Source organism: Pinus tabuliformis, chromosome 5_1 (genome assembly GCF_031772625.1).
Source record: "Pinus tabuliformis cultivar Carrire ecotype Pingquan chromosome 5_1, CPIR1, whole genome shotgun sequence".
NCBI lineage: Eukaryota > Viridiplantae > Streptophyta > Pinopsida > Pinales > Pinaceae > Pinus > Pinus tabuliformis.
Window position 1 is genome coordinate 918,467,788 of NC_142305.1, and position 15,324 is coordinate 918,483,111.

A 15,324-nucleotide genomic window follows, 5' to 3' on the forward strand; every position below is an offset into this window, starting at 1 on the left:
AAGATAGCACCTCTACTTGCACAAGGCAAGCGAAGAAATACACTCAGAATGGTAAGGGAATGGCCTCTCTCTGAACTGCGTCCAAAATGCCGGAGAACCGCTGTGCTGCTGCTAATGCTGGAATCAAATGAGGATTTGGGGCTGTTCCCCTCCTCAAAATATGCTGAAACTCTGGAATCAGCCTTTGCTCAATAAACCCAGAAAAGCCCAGAAATCTTTCCTAAAATAGCTGACCCCCGAAAATCACCTCCTTGAGGATCTACGTTGTCCCTCAAGGCTCTGCGCTGCCACTGAATAGAAACCTCCAAAACTCTGCCTGAAACTCTGCCAAAATCCTCCAATATGCAAGTGTTGATCCCTTGCTCAATCTCCCAGCTCAAATCCTCCACATAAACCCAATCCGGAGCTCCTACCCAAAGAGACTGCATCCTCCTCTCTCAAGACTGCGCAGTCATCAAATGCTCAGCTCCTCCTCAACTCCAAAAATCGATCCTCCTGCAAAAGACTGATGGAACTACCTTGCCTGAGCAGGCACTTGAAGTCCCCCGGGGCTAAGGGTGAGATCTCCGAACGGAGACACTTGATGCACTAAACAGTGCTACAGACAGGCTAAACAACCAACGTGCTCTAAGTCGAAGTGACTAGCTCAAATGCAACATAATCGAATGCCCAAAATGAGGAGGCTCCTCTCTCCTTTATAGCGTTGGCTTCTCTCAAAACCCTAAGGCCCACCTCCTCCAACATAGCCTCTCTCTTGCCACGTGTTCTTCTCCATCTGCGCAGTCCCTCCAAGTGTCTACGTGGTCCTTTGGCCCCCTTGGCTCCCCTTTTAAGTCACAACATTATGCTACTAGGGAGTGACTTTATTCAAAAAGTGAGTTATGTCCCCCTTTCCTCACCTTTTTATTTATTAATAACTATAGAAGGCAAAATTGAGCAAAATCGAATATTCCAATTAGCCATGGCTAATGAGGAATATTACATTTATATTAATCCACATTAATATTTTAATTTCCCTAAGTTTAGACTTAGGGACTCCATTAAAAATATTAATTATTTTAATATTTCTCAAACTGTTTAGAATCTGCCCAAACCCTTTCTGGGTATTGGAGATCTCATGTGCCCCACCCTGTCCACCAAATTTCGTGGCTAGAGCACATCTGATGCTACCCCAAATCAACAATTCTGAATACACACCCTTGTATGTGGCATATCCACAGGGTGACCTATTCATGAATGCTACATCAAAAACAAATCTAGATACCCGTGGAGACCAAATGTTGACACAACTACCTCCTAAGGGCCTTAGGTGCTACCACCACATGCTCCATCGATCCTAATAAGAAGAGGGCTTCTACAATGTTTCTTGACCCCTAAGGAAGTAGCATAACTCCTATTTTTTTTTTTATCCATCGATACTACAATTAACTGACTTTTCTTGCTGCTGCAAAACTGAACTAAGGTCATGGTCAAGAGATGAAACCATGGAAAAGCATCTCATCCACTTGAGAAGTCCTAGTAATGTGGATGAAAACAAGGTGCCTTTGGTGCTTTGTGTAATGTTCTCAAGAAATTAATTGCTCAAGAGACGAAGTAGCCTACCGATCCCCGTAGGCTATAGTCCTTGATAAAGGGGAAAACCCCAAAGTACCCAATGTCTGGGCAAGTTTTGGGGTAGCTGGGTAGAGAAACCCAAAGTTGGGGTTTTGAGTGAACTCCACTCAATCAATTAAGGAGACAATCCCCTATAGAAAATCTATAAATACAAGAGGGTAGAATTCATTTGGATCATCTCTATGTTTTTTTTTCTTGAGCCTTAGGCTCTAAGGGTTTTAAGATCCCTTTCTCCTTGTGAATTTTGGTGGTGAAGGATTCCATCCTAGTTGACACCAACCTATCCTTTCTCCATTTTGTTCTGGCACAAGGATATCTTTGAGGAGACAACGAAAATGTTTATGGTCTGAGATCTTGTTTGGCACAGGGCCACTTTCTGAAAAGATAGCGAAGTTTTCTGTTTATATTATTCTTGGTTTGGGCACAGGCATACCATCTGAAAGATAACGAGACCCTCTGTGACTATCGATCTTGTCCATAACATATTCCCCAACATCCTATGAGATAGGGCTAGTCCCAGGCACCCCTTCGAGTTCACATGATGGAAGATCAAATTTTATGAGTAAGATCTTTGATTCTGATGTTGGAAATAATACTGAGAGGGGGGGGTGAATCAGTATTATCAGATCAGATAAAACTTTTCAATTTCATACTCAGAAACATATACGCGACTTCAGTTAAGTGAACCCGCGTGTACACGCGACTGTGTCTAAAGCAACTAGCGTATATGCAGAGATCTTATGATTCAGTTAATCTTATCTTCAGTAAATGCATCAGGATATTATTAAGCATATTAACAGTAAACAGATGCAGTATAACAGAATAGATCATCACACAAAAGCCACACACATGAACACCATGATATAAGGTGGAAACCCAATGTGGGTGAAAACCACCTGCTGCAATTTGTCTCTTTCTTCTTTAATGAGAAACTTCTTTTACAATGTACTGGTGCAGTCCTTTACCAGCACGCAGGCTACAACCTGCAGAGGGCTACAACCCTCTCTCGTTTTCCAACTACTTTTGGAAGGGAGCTACAACCCCCTCAGCTCTTGTACTAGCTGATCCATTTACTAGTACGTAGGTGCTGACCCTACAACCTTCAGGGACCACGTTTCATACATTTTCATACTGGATCCAAGAGTACAAAGCAAACATTACCGCAATACAATCATCAACTTATACTTGCATCATAATTCATTAAACAACCCAATACCGAATCACTGAAACCCTGTCATCAAGAACACAGAACCCAAACCAGAATCTAGAACTCTGCAACAACCACCAGAATCAGCAGCAACCTGAAATATTAATACTTATCATGCATACGCTACTTCACTGTACCAAAACCGCGTGTATACGCGCTTTCTCCAAAGGCAACCCGCGTGCAGATCTAGAAATGATTACTTCTGCCTTTGCTGTCAGATCCGACCCTTGCCAAGCGTCCCGAACAGATAACCAGCAATACCATATCTTCTCACTGCGTCAGACACCCACAATCCATACTCCTTTGCCTAGTGATCTTCTCCTTATATAGCCTTAGGCCTTGTTCAATACCAAGAGCCAAAACCATAGAAACACAATACCATCAACCTCGAAACTAGGGATCAACACGTCCGTCGAGACATAATGGTCCGAAACCATAGGCACAACTTCCAAGGACTAACCGCCATGGACCAAAGGTACTTTTCCACATACACGCGCTTTTTCTGAAGCCAACCTGCGTGTACATGCGACTTGGTCTTAACAAACCTGCGTGTATGAACTTCCTTGGCAAGCTGTACTAGGATCTGTCTTCTGATTAAGTTGCCATCTCCTGTACCAACTTCTGAGCATCTGTACCAACCTCTGAGTGAGTTGCCATCAAGGACAACACTTGAATCATAATGCCAACAATCTCCCCCTTTGGACTTGATGGCAACCACCACACCAAGTCACTCTCCCCCTTTGACATCAAGGGCAAAGGGTGGACCAAGATATTCTCTTCTTTGGTATACCCTCTCCTGTCCATACTGCTGTCCATACTCCCCCTGAGTACATGCTGAAATCTCCAAATGTGCTCCCCCTTTGTGTATGCCAAAGTGTACCAATCTATCCATCCTGCTCTTGCTGAAATGTGCTGTTCATGCTCCCCTTGACTGTAGGCAAGATCTGCAAAAGATGTTCTTCAAGAAGAACAAAGACTTATACATCATAGAAGACCTTCCTATCACCAAAAGACTCAACATACATTCATCACCCAACCTAGTGGGGATATACCAATATTGACTCATCCACCTAACCATGTGAAGATACATGATAATACATGAACATTTCATCATTCATCCCAGGCATAGTGGGGAAACCAACATAGGCCGTTACATGACCTTGACATCATAAAAGAGATACATGACATAGTGATGAAATATCTAGACCAAGACTTATGAAAGCCACCAACAGCATCATGATCTGTACCATAAGCATCAGCCTGCAATACCATTCCTAAACAGTAAGATGTATCATTTAGCTTCATAGACTTTATCAACACCTTCTAACCATAATGCCAACAATGCATTATTTGAAGAATATTCTCCCCCTGAGTGTAAGCCAACCATGTCTGAACCATTTCCTGACTCTGTTCTGCTCCCCCTGAGCCTGAGCCAACCATGACTGAACCTGGGTCTGTTCTGCTGCCCTTTCTCCATATACGCGACTTTGCAGCCTGTAACTCGCGTATATACGCGACTTGTCTTCATTATATAAGCGTATGCAGGATGGAATACTGAATTTCACTTTCAGATTCCCCTGTGTCTGTTATGTCAGCTGACTGAGTTATCCCACACCTTTCTGTCTCTGTCTTCTTCAATTCCTGCAACTGTGATGATGTATGGTCCTTTTGTCTTGAATTTTGAAATCTGCTCCTGCATTCCCTTGCTTTATGCCCATAGTTGTTGCATGTATAGCACCTTATATTTTTCATTTTCCTTCTATCACAATCAATTGCTTTGTGTCCATATGCATTGCAGGCAAAGCAATACCCTCTGAAGTACCTGGGATGCGATGATCTTTCTTGAACCATTCTACTTCTGCATCTGGCTGCAACATGTCCAAGATTATGACATACATAACATTCAACATTATTCAGCGGAGGAAATAATCGTCTATCACGTCCATAGTTAGGAGTAAAAGATCTTCCTTGAGGAATTTCTTTCCTTGGTTGTTCCTTGAGCATTTCAGATTTCTCATTAGAGTTTCTTGTCTCACCTTGTGAACTAGATTCACCTTCAACATATTCATGAAAACCAAGACCAGTCTTGATAGCAGGAGATCTTTGACTATTAAGAATATCATCCAAGACTTTAGAACTATCTTGAAATCGTAAAAGCTTATCCTTTTCTTCTAGTTTACCTTTCAAGATATTTACCTCAACTTGATGTTGTTCTTCCTTTTTCAGATACTTCTTCCTTAGGTCTTCTTCAACTTTTCTCCCTTCTTCCACTTGTCGCTTTAGTTTGATCACTTCATGTTCTTGATCTTCAAGATCTTCTTTTAGAGAGAGGATCTTTGATTCAAGTCTCTGAATAGTTGTGCTCTGATCTTTTGCTATATCCTGCAATTTCTCCCTTACCCTGGTTTCTGTCTCCAATAGTTCTTTTAGTTTGGCAACTTCTTCAGTTTCTGCATTCGTCTCTTCATGTGCCATGAGACTTTTAATATCCTCGCTATTATTGGATGAAGCATTCTTCTTCTTATGTGCCATGAGACTTCTAATATCCTCACTATCATTTAATGAACTTTTAATATGGGTATAATAGCTTCTACCATCTTCTTCATATATCTTTTCTTTGTTATGAGGACATCTAGCAGCATAGTGACCAACTCTACCACATAGAAAACATTTGAAAGGTAGCTTATCTTTGAACCGTCCAGATCCCCGTTCAAGATTCTTGACAAAATTTACCTCATCTTCTTCCTCTGACACTTCGAATGCGGCCTCTGGTGGTACCTCTTGTCGCATTTCAAAAGCAGTTAAGATCCCGTGAAGCTGTGACATGGTAATTTTCCGCACATTCTCCTTTTCTTCTATGGCAGATACTTTAGAATCAAATTTAGTAGACAGAGATCTCAAAACCTTTTGAACTAAGACAACTTCCTCAAATTCTTCACCCAGATCCCTCATACAATTCACAATCTCATCCATACGCAGGAAATAATTAGCTACGCTTTCATTACTTCGCATCTTAAGAGTTTCATATCGGATTCTGAGAGTTTGAAGCTTTGCTATTTTTACCTGATCATCTCCTTCGTAGCTTGTAACGATTTTGTCCCATATTTCCTTAGCTGATTTGAGATGCATGATCTTCATAAATTCTGATTGAGTCAAAGTACTCAATAGGACAGTAACTACTTTGGCATTGAGCTCATATTGCTTTTTCTCTGCTGGATCTGTAGGAGTTGCTGATGGGAATTTGTATCCTCCTTCTACGATTCCCCAAACTTCTGCTCCAAGCGACTGTAGATATGCAGTGGTTCTTATCTTCCAGTGAGTAAAATTGTTCCCGTCAAAGACTGGTGGCCTGATGTGTGCCTCTCTTTCTGGATTAGCCATTTGATGGATCTTTTCCTTCAAGCGATCAAGCTTTCTTTGAAGGACCTGCTCTGATACCAATTGTTGGAAATAATACTGAGAGGGGGGGGTGAATCAGTATTATCAGATCAGATAAAACTTTTCAATTTCATACTCAGAAACATATACGCGACTTCAGTTAAGTGAACCCGCGTGTACACGCGACTGTGTCTAAAGCAACTAGCGTATATGCAGAGATCTTATGATTCAGTTAATCTTATCTTCAGTAAATGCATCAGGATATTATTAAGCATATTAACAGTAAACAGATGCAGTATAACAGAATAGATCATCACACAAAAGCCACACACATGAACACCATGATATAAGGTGGAAACCCAATGTGGGTGAAAACCACCTGCTGCAATTTGTCTCTTTCTTCTTTAATGAGAAACTTCTTTTACAATGTACTGGTGCAGTCCTTTACCAGCACGCAGGCTACAACCTGCAGAGGGCTACAACCCTCTCTCGTTTTCCAACTACTTTTGGAAGGGAGCTACAACCCCCTCAGCTCTTGTACTAGCTGATCCATTTACTAGTACGTAGGTGCTGACCCTACAACCTTCAGGGACCACGTTTCATACATTTTCATACTGGATCCAAGAGTACAAAGCAAACATTACCGCAATACAATCATCAACTTATACTTGCATCATAATTCATTAAACAACCCAATACCGAATCACTGAAACCCTGTCATCAAGAACACAGAACCCAAACCAGAATCTAGAACTCTGCAACAACCACCAGAATCAGCAGCAACCTGAAATATTAATACTTATCATGCATACGCTACTTCACTGTACCAAAACCGCGTGTATACGCGCTTTCTCCAAAGGCAACCCGCGTGCAGATCTAGAAATGATTACTTCTGCCTTTGCTGTCAGATCCGACCCTTGCCAAGCGTCCCGAACAGATAACCAGCAATACCAGATCTTCTCACTGCGTCAGACACCCACAATCCATACTCCTTTGCCTAGTGATCTTCTCCTTATATAGCCTTAGGCCTTGTTCAATACCAAGAGCCAAAACCATAGAAACACAATACCATCAACCTCGAAACTAGGGATCAACACGTCCGTCGAGACATAATGGTCCGAAACCATAGGCACAACTTCCAAGGACTAACCGCCATGGACCAAAGGTACTTTTCCACATACACGCGCTTTTTCTGAAGCCAACCTGCGTGTACACGCGACTTGGTCTTAACAAACCTGCGTGTATGAACTTCCTTGGCAAGCTGTACTAGGATCTGTCTTCTGATTAAGTTGCCATCTCCTGTACCAACTTCTGAGCATCTGTACCAACCTCTGAGTGAGTTGCCATCAAGGACAACACTTGAATCATAATGCCAACATCTGAATACACACCCTTGTATGTGGCATATCCACATGGTGACCTATTCATGAATGCTACGTCAAAAACAGATCTAGATACCCGTGGAGACCAAATGTTGACACAACTACCTCCTAAGGGCCTTAGGTGCTACCACCACATGCTCCATCGATCCTAATAAGGAGAGGGCTTCTACAATGGTTCTTGACCCCTAAGGAAGTAGCATATCTCACAATTTTCTTCTTTTTTTCCATCAATACTACAATTCAACTGACTTTTCTTGCTGCTGCAAAACTGAACTAAGGTCATGGTCAGGAGATGAAACCATGGAAAAGCATCTCATCCACTTGAGAAGTCGACTAGTAATGTGGATGAAAACAAGGTGCCCTTGGTGCTTTGTGTAATGTTCCCAAGAAATTAATTGCTCAAGAGACGAAGTAGCCTACCAATCCCTGTAGGTTATAGTCCTTGATAAAGGGGAAAACCCCAAAGTACCCAATGTCTGGGCAAGTTTTGGGGTAGCTAGGTAAAGGAACCCAAAGTTGGGGTTTTGAGTGAACTCCACTCAATCAATTAAGGAGACAATCCCCTACAGAAATTCTATAAATACAAAAGGGTAGAATTCATTTGGATCATCATTGGATTGGATCATCTCTATGTTTTTTTTCTTGAGCCTCAGGCTCTAAGGGTCTTAAGATCCCTTTCTCCTTGTCAATTTCGGTGGTGAAAGATTCCACCCTAGTTGACACCAACCTATCCTTTATCCATTTTGTTCTGGCACAAGGATATCTTTGAGGAGACAACGGAACTCTTTATGGTCTGAGATCTTGTCTGGCATAGGGCCACTTTCTGAAAAGATAGTGATGTTTTCTGTTTATCTTATTCTTGGTTTGGGCACAGGCATACCATCTGAAAGATAGTGAGACCCTATGTGGCTATCAATCTTGATATGGGGCTTTAAAAAAAAGAATAGCAAGGAGTATTACTTTTATGAGAAAATCGAATTCCAAAATTATGCTCTCTGTAATATGTTCTGTTGCTAAGGCTAAAGAAGTGTTAAGGACAGGATAAACGATGCACATTTCTTCTATACTCAGTTTTGATGCAGACGTAAGAAAATGATATGTACTTTCTTCTACCCATTTCTGAAGCAGACGAAACTTATTGTGGTCAATGAAGGGCTGAAGTTTGGTTTTTCCGTGACTTATTTTGGTGGCCTCCGAAGTGTATAAAACAAATCTCTGGACAATCTGATTACAAGTTCGTGGAGAAATTAACTGGTACAGCCACTCAGGAAGCATTCTTCTGCATCCCAGTTCTCTTTGTAGCTCAGATCCTAAACAAAGGAGGGTCGAAGACTGTTATAGCATCGCAAGGAGTATTTTCCTACAACCGAACCCTTTTTATTGTGTGACCCTATAACAGTACAGGACCGAAGTCTGAATTTTTTGAAGTGTAATCTTGAACTAGGCCAGGTCAGGGTCTAATGCAAAGCCGAGGGTTTAAACTCACGTTGAAATTCAGTAGCGAAGATTTCCAGCGAGGGTATTCAGATTGCTAATTTCAGGATTTATGAAACATAGCTATTAAGAGTAGCTCATAGCTATTACGTGGGATAAATAGTCGTTCTAGCTGGATTATGTATTGCATAGTCATTGACTGTATAATTTATTGTTGTATTGTTGGATTTAATATACGGTTGAAGGATACACTACTCTGTCAGGATTATTGTTCTATTGTTTTTTGTAAAGGAATTGAATCATGAATAATGCTGTGTTCTGCTAAAGAGTATTGCATCATTGATTGTTCAACATTTTTTATTATTATATTAGAAAAGGAAAACGATTATCACAGGAAACCCTAGGGAAAATTACCCTAGAACATTACAGTGGTATCAAAGCTGGCTCGCCTGCTAGCCTGGAGGGTGTTTAAAGATGGAACTCGGTGAGGAGTATGCAAAACCTTGGTGGCAGTTGGAAAAGAAGTACGCAGAAACCATGAAAGAATTGCAATATTGGAACAAAAGGGCTTTTGAGGAATTGAAGAAGTTGGAGGCAAAGAATAAAAGAGATCAATCTTCTGAATCTAATGACAGGAGCTCGCCCCTTAGAAGTACTCAGTCATTTGGAATGATTCAATCTTCAACACCAAATTTTGGCCAAAGAACTCCTGCTTTTGACAACAACTTGTTCCCTAGCAACACATCAACAATGATGTTGCAGAGCAAGCCGGAGAGTATCATACAATCAACTCCTTCCCTGTTCAACGGGCTTCAATCACCAAATCATGCCTAGACACAGGGTGCATTTTCTTTTGGTAATTTTGGTCAGGCACAACCAACTGTTTCTGGTGGTTTTGGTAGCACATCAACTCCAGTTTTTGGGCAGGGCACGTTTGGGCAACCCACTCAGCAGAATATAATAGCTGGCCCACCCATGACCTCCAAGTCTGATCAAACACTGGCATTGAAGAATGAGGGCACACAACAGAAGGCAGGTAAATGGAACGATTTTTGGGCTAGCTGCAAGAAAAACAAATCAAGCGACACTAACGATAAGCCCAAGCCAGTAAAGCAAAGCACAAGAGAAACTGAAGCAAAGTCACAATCCAATGTTTGGTCATGGCTATATGAGAAGCAGAAAAGTGCCTGTGAGGGTCTAGCAAAAGGAAGAAAGGAACCATGAAAATGATTTGCAAATATTTGCTTCAAGCACTGGAAAGTTTATGGAATTAAATGAAGAAAAACTAGAAATAGAGGAGAAAGAATGCCCAGTGTCTACTTTCACTGGCCCTGAAGGACAGGCTTGTGAATTGATAACTGAAGCTGGAAATAGAGAAATAAATAATGACGTATCAGGAAATAAAGAATATCTTCCTAAAGGATACTCAATTGGATAGCAACTCACAGGAAGCCATGCACACTCACGATAATGTTGACAATCTCTCACTAGACCTATTTCAAGAAAAAGGAGAAAACACTTTCGAGAGAATATTCACTTAGACTTCATGGGTGGAGCTTGTTCAAGAAGAAGAGAACAAGGCAGTGTAGAAGACCTCCAACAAGGTGGTTCAGGGAGGCCTAGTAGAAGTATCAGCCTTAGATGGCCAATGAGCCCGTGTATAGCAGTGGACATTGGCAAAGAACATGGGAAAGCTCTTTCTCTTCTAGAGCTGTCCAATCGAAAAATCAGCGAGAGTATTGGCAGATGGCTAAGGGACTCATGGTGGATTGGTGCCTCTAAAAGGGCTTACAAATTAGAAGCATCGAACATTGGATGGTGCAATTGTATAAAGAACTCAGATATCAAGCCTCTGGCTGGGTTTACAAACTTGAAGGAGCTGCAAATTTCTCGAAGTATGGTCGCAGATTCAGGCATCATTTCTTTGAAAGGTCTGAAAAAGATTTCTTTACTCAACATGGATGCCTGTCCGATGACTGTGGCATGCATGGATACAATTTCAGGTCTTGTTGCTTTGACATATCTCAACATAAAGTCATGCCAAAAGTTTGAAGGACTTCTGAATTTAAAGGTTGTGAACATGGCCTATAACAATATTACACATCCTGGCCTAGTACATCTTAAAGGCTTGACAAACTTGGAGAACTTAACTTCACTCCAAGCATTTCAAGACTGCAATCTTCAGGATGTTTTTTTGGAAGAATACCTTGGTGTGGAAGATAGTTGGCTTGAAATTCTTGCAACACAGGGACCATCTCTCCTGGCGGTTGATATTTCTAGTTCAGACATGACAGATTTAGGACTTTCACTATTGCAAAATTGTCTAAATTTGCAGTATCTGAATCTTAACTATTGTCAACGTATTTCTGATGCTGGACTAGAATATGTCACAGGTCTTGCAAACTTCACTTCACTTAGCTGGTCTTGTGAACTTGACAAGCCTGGATCTGGAGATGTGCTCAGGGACTCATGGTGGATTGGTGCCTCTAAAAGGGCTTACAAAATTAGAAGCATTGAACATTGGATGGTGCAATTGTATAAAGAACTCAGATATCAAGTCTCTGGCTGGGTTTACAAACTTGAAGGAGCTGCAAATTTCTCGAAGTACAGTCATTGATTCAGGCATCGTTTCTTTGAAAGGTCTGAAAAAACTTTCTTTACTCAACATGGATGGTTGTCCGGCGACTGTGGCATGCATGGATACAATTTCAGGTCTTGTTGCTTTGACGTATCTCAACATAAAGTCATGCCAAAAGCTTGAAGGACTTCTGAATTTAAAGACTGTGAACATGGCCTATAACAATATTACACATGCTGGCCTAGTACATCTTAAAGGCTTGACAAACTTGGAGAACTTAAATTTGGATTCTAGCAGAGTTGGTGACGAGGGAGTGAAATGTTTGGGAAGGCTTACTTCTCTGATGAACTTACTTCTCTGATGAACTTGGATTTCTCAGGCTCTGAAGTTTGCAACAATGGACTCCAACATTTGGCAGTCCTACAAAATTTGGAAAGTTTGAACCTGTCATTCACCCAAGTAACTGATATTGGCTTGCAAAAGCTATCTGGATTGACAACGCTTAAACCTCTGAATCTGGACACATGACAAGTTACAGGCAGTGGATTGTCTGCTCTTACAAGTCTAACTGGCTTGACACATCTGGATTTTTTTTAAGCCCGTATTACAGATTATGGCACAAGTTGTTTAAGATACTCCAAGAAGCTTCAATCATTGGAGCTATGTGGTGGAAGTATTACAGATGCAGGGGTCAAGAATATCAAAGATCTCACTTCGATGACATCATTAAATTTATCACAAAACTTCCAACTCACTGATGGTGCCTTAGAATTTATCTCAGGAATGACTGCTCTTGTCTCATTGAATGTTTCAAATACTCATCTACAGCATCTCAGGCCATTGAAAAATTTGACCTCTTTATCTTTGCAAGCTTGCAAGATTACTTGGCCTGAGATTAAGAAGCTGCAAACAGAGCTTCCGAATCTGACTGTTGTGGAAGTTTACAGTCCTCTTGAAGCAATAGTTAACAGTCCAGTTAGAGAAAGGAGGTTGTTAAATTATAGTCAAATTGGGAAGATTCTAGACCATGCTGCCACCCTAGATGAAACAGTGAATTTAAGTGTTCCTACTCTATTTGGGTTGAGTATATATAAGTTTGTTGTACAAGTCCTCATGGCAGAAATGATTCTCAAAGCTAGCAGGACTCCTGATGTAGGTGGTTGCAGACCAAGGACTATTGTGATTGCATGCATTGGGTGCTTTTATGAACTTGAAAGCCAAGAATGGCAGAAAGCAATTTTTACAGTAGGTGGGGATGAAGTTAAAAAATGGCCTGTGCAGCTGCGACGATTTTCCCTTGATAGTATCTCAGCAAGTGGCAGTGGTAGTACACTTCAGCAGCAGGAAATCAATATGATCCAAGATAGGGCTTTGACTTCTCCCAATCCATCATCTGCACCGTATAGTCCACATTGAAAGTCATCCATCATCTGCACCTTACAGTCCACATTGAAAGTCATCTAGTTGCCTGAGAGGCAACCTCGAGCAAGCAGACACAAGAAAGCAGACTAGGCCTGGAAATTTACAAGACATTCCCAAGAGTACTTTCCAGTGGGTACAATACATCGATCTAATGGACTTGTCATTACTTGAGGACAAACAATGTCGGGAAGGGGGGACTGTATTGTTCCCAAGAAATTAATTGCTCAAGAGATGAAGTAGTCTATCGATCCTCGTAGGTTATAGTCCTTGATAAAAGGGAAAACCCCAAAGTACTCAATGTCTCGGCAAGTTTTGGGGCAGCTGGGCAAAGAAACCCCAAGTTGGGGTTTTGAGTGAACTTCACTCAATCAATTCAAGAGACAATCTCCTCAAGAAAATCTATAGATACAAGAGGGTAGAATTCATTTGGATCATCTCTTTGTATTTTTCTTGAGCCTGAGGCTTTGAGGGTTTTAAGACCCCTTTCTACTTGTCAATTTCGGTGGTGAAATATTCCAACCTAGTTGACCCCAACCTATCCTTTCTCCATTTTGTTCTGGCATAGGAATATCTTTGAGGAGACAGCGAAACTCTGGTCTGAGATTTTGTCTGGCATAGGGCCACTTTCTTAAAAGATAGCGCGATCTTCTGTTTATCTTGGTTTGGGCACAGGCGTGCCATCTGAAAGACAGCGAGACCCTCTGTGGTTATCGATCTTGATCTGGGGCTTTAAAAGAAAAGAAGAGCAAGGGGTATTACTTTTCTGAGAAAATCGAATGCCAAAATTACGCTCTCTGTGATCTGTTCTGTTGCTAAGGCCAGTGAAGTGTTAAGGGCAAGATAAACGATGCACATTTCTTCTATACTCAATTTTGAAGCAGACATAAGAGAATCATATGTACTTTCCTGTACCCGTTTCTGAAGCAAACGGAACGTGTTGTGGTCAGCGAAGTGCTGAAGTTTGGTTTTTCAGTGACTTATTTTGGTGGCCTCCGAAGTGTATAAAACAAATCTTTGGAAAATCCGATTACAAGTTTGTGGAGAAATTAACCGGTATAGCCACGCCAGGAGCATTCTTCTGCAACCCGAATCTCTCTGTAGCTCGGATCCTAAACAATGGAGGGCCAAAGTCTGTTAAACCATCGCAAGGAGAAAGAAAGAAATTATTTTAACGTCCATGAGGCTAAAGATAGCCTATGGGACAGATTGCTTCTTCATCTGCTTGATGTATTCGGCACTTTTTCTGTGAAGCTTCAAAATAAATGCTCCCAGCTTCTCGACAAACCCCTCGCTAAATAGATTATCCCAAGAGCTAGCTGCCAGCATATCTGCATAACTTTCCCTGTTGTCTTTGAAGGCCTTACATTCTAAAATGAAATGTTTTTTTGTTTCCACTTTTTCGGAAGAACAAAAAATGCATACCCTTTCCTCCCACACTTCCTTTGGCTTTTTCCAGCGCCCTGTTTCACAACGGAGTTGATGAGAATTAGTCCTTAACTGAGCAATAAGAATTTTGGCTCTCCAAGAGATATTGGCCTCTATGTATGCTTTTGGTTGATGATTATGAGTGGGATTAAACACTTCAATATAGTAATTTTTCTTTCTTCCTAGCTCCTTATCCCAAGTACGTTTGTGGAACTTTTCCATAACAAAAGCTTTTATTTCTTTGCTGTTTATGGGACACGTGTTCAAGCAAATACCCCATTTACTAAACCATTTGTTATTTTGCTGCATCCAAGTTTTTTTGCTCTTGCACAATCTATCATTAAAGACAACCTTAGGCCATCTACCCTCTTCCATTTGCTCAAATTTTTTTAAATACCTTATGACTTGCACCATAGCAATTGCTTCAATAGGAGTAGTCCTTGTTTCACTTAACAAGATATCATAAGGAACTGCACTTTTAATCTTAAATTTGTTTGTAATCAAATGCTTCTGAATTTTTTCAATTTGTCTCCACTGCATGTCGGAGGTACTACTAGCCCACAGTTCACAACCTGATCCGAATTGGATCCTTAAATACTCTTAAAGTTCCCTGAACTCTGTAAAACTCATACCGAAGTTTCAAAGTATTATGTATGTCGAAGCTTATCAGAAATTACCTCTGAACAATGGCAATTTGTGGTCAGCACAGAACAACGAGGACCCTCGGCCGAAGCACGCAGACCGTTGGCCCATGGTGACCACGCACTGGCACAATTTGACAAATGGGAGGTCAAATCCAAAAATAGAGGCAGTTTTTGATACGCCATTAGCGCTAATTGCGTATCGCAGGGCGCCCCCCTCAGTGAAGGAAAGCCCCCAAGCGC

General features: G+C 41.2%; 1 protein-coding gene and 1 pseudogene across 1 annotated transcript in view; both read left to right on the top strand.

The window, feature by feature from the left end:
- The window catches only part of LOC149167794 (PQ-loop repeat family protein / transmembrane family protein), a 338,289-nt gene that overhangs the window by 20,670 nt on the left and 302,295 nt on the right, over positions 1–15,324 (top strand). The window lies entirely within an intron of this gene.
- Positions 10,553–13,009, top strand: LOC149167795 (uncharacterized; annotated as a pseudogene).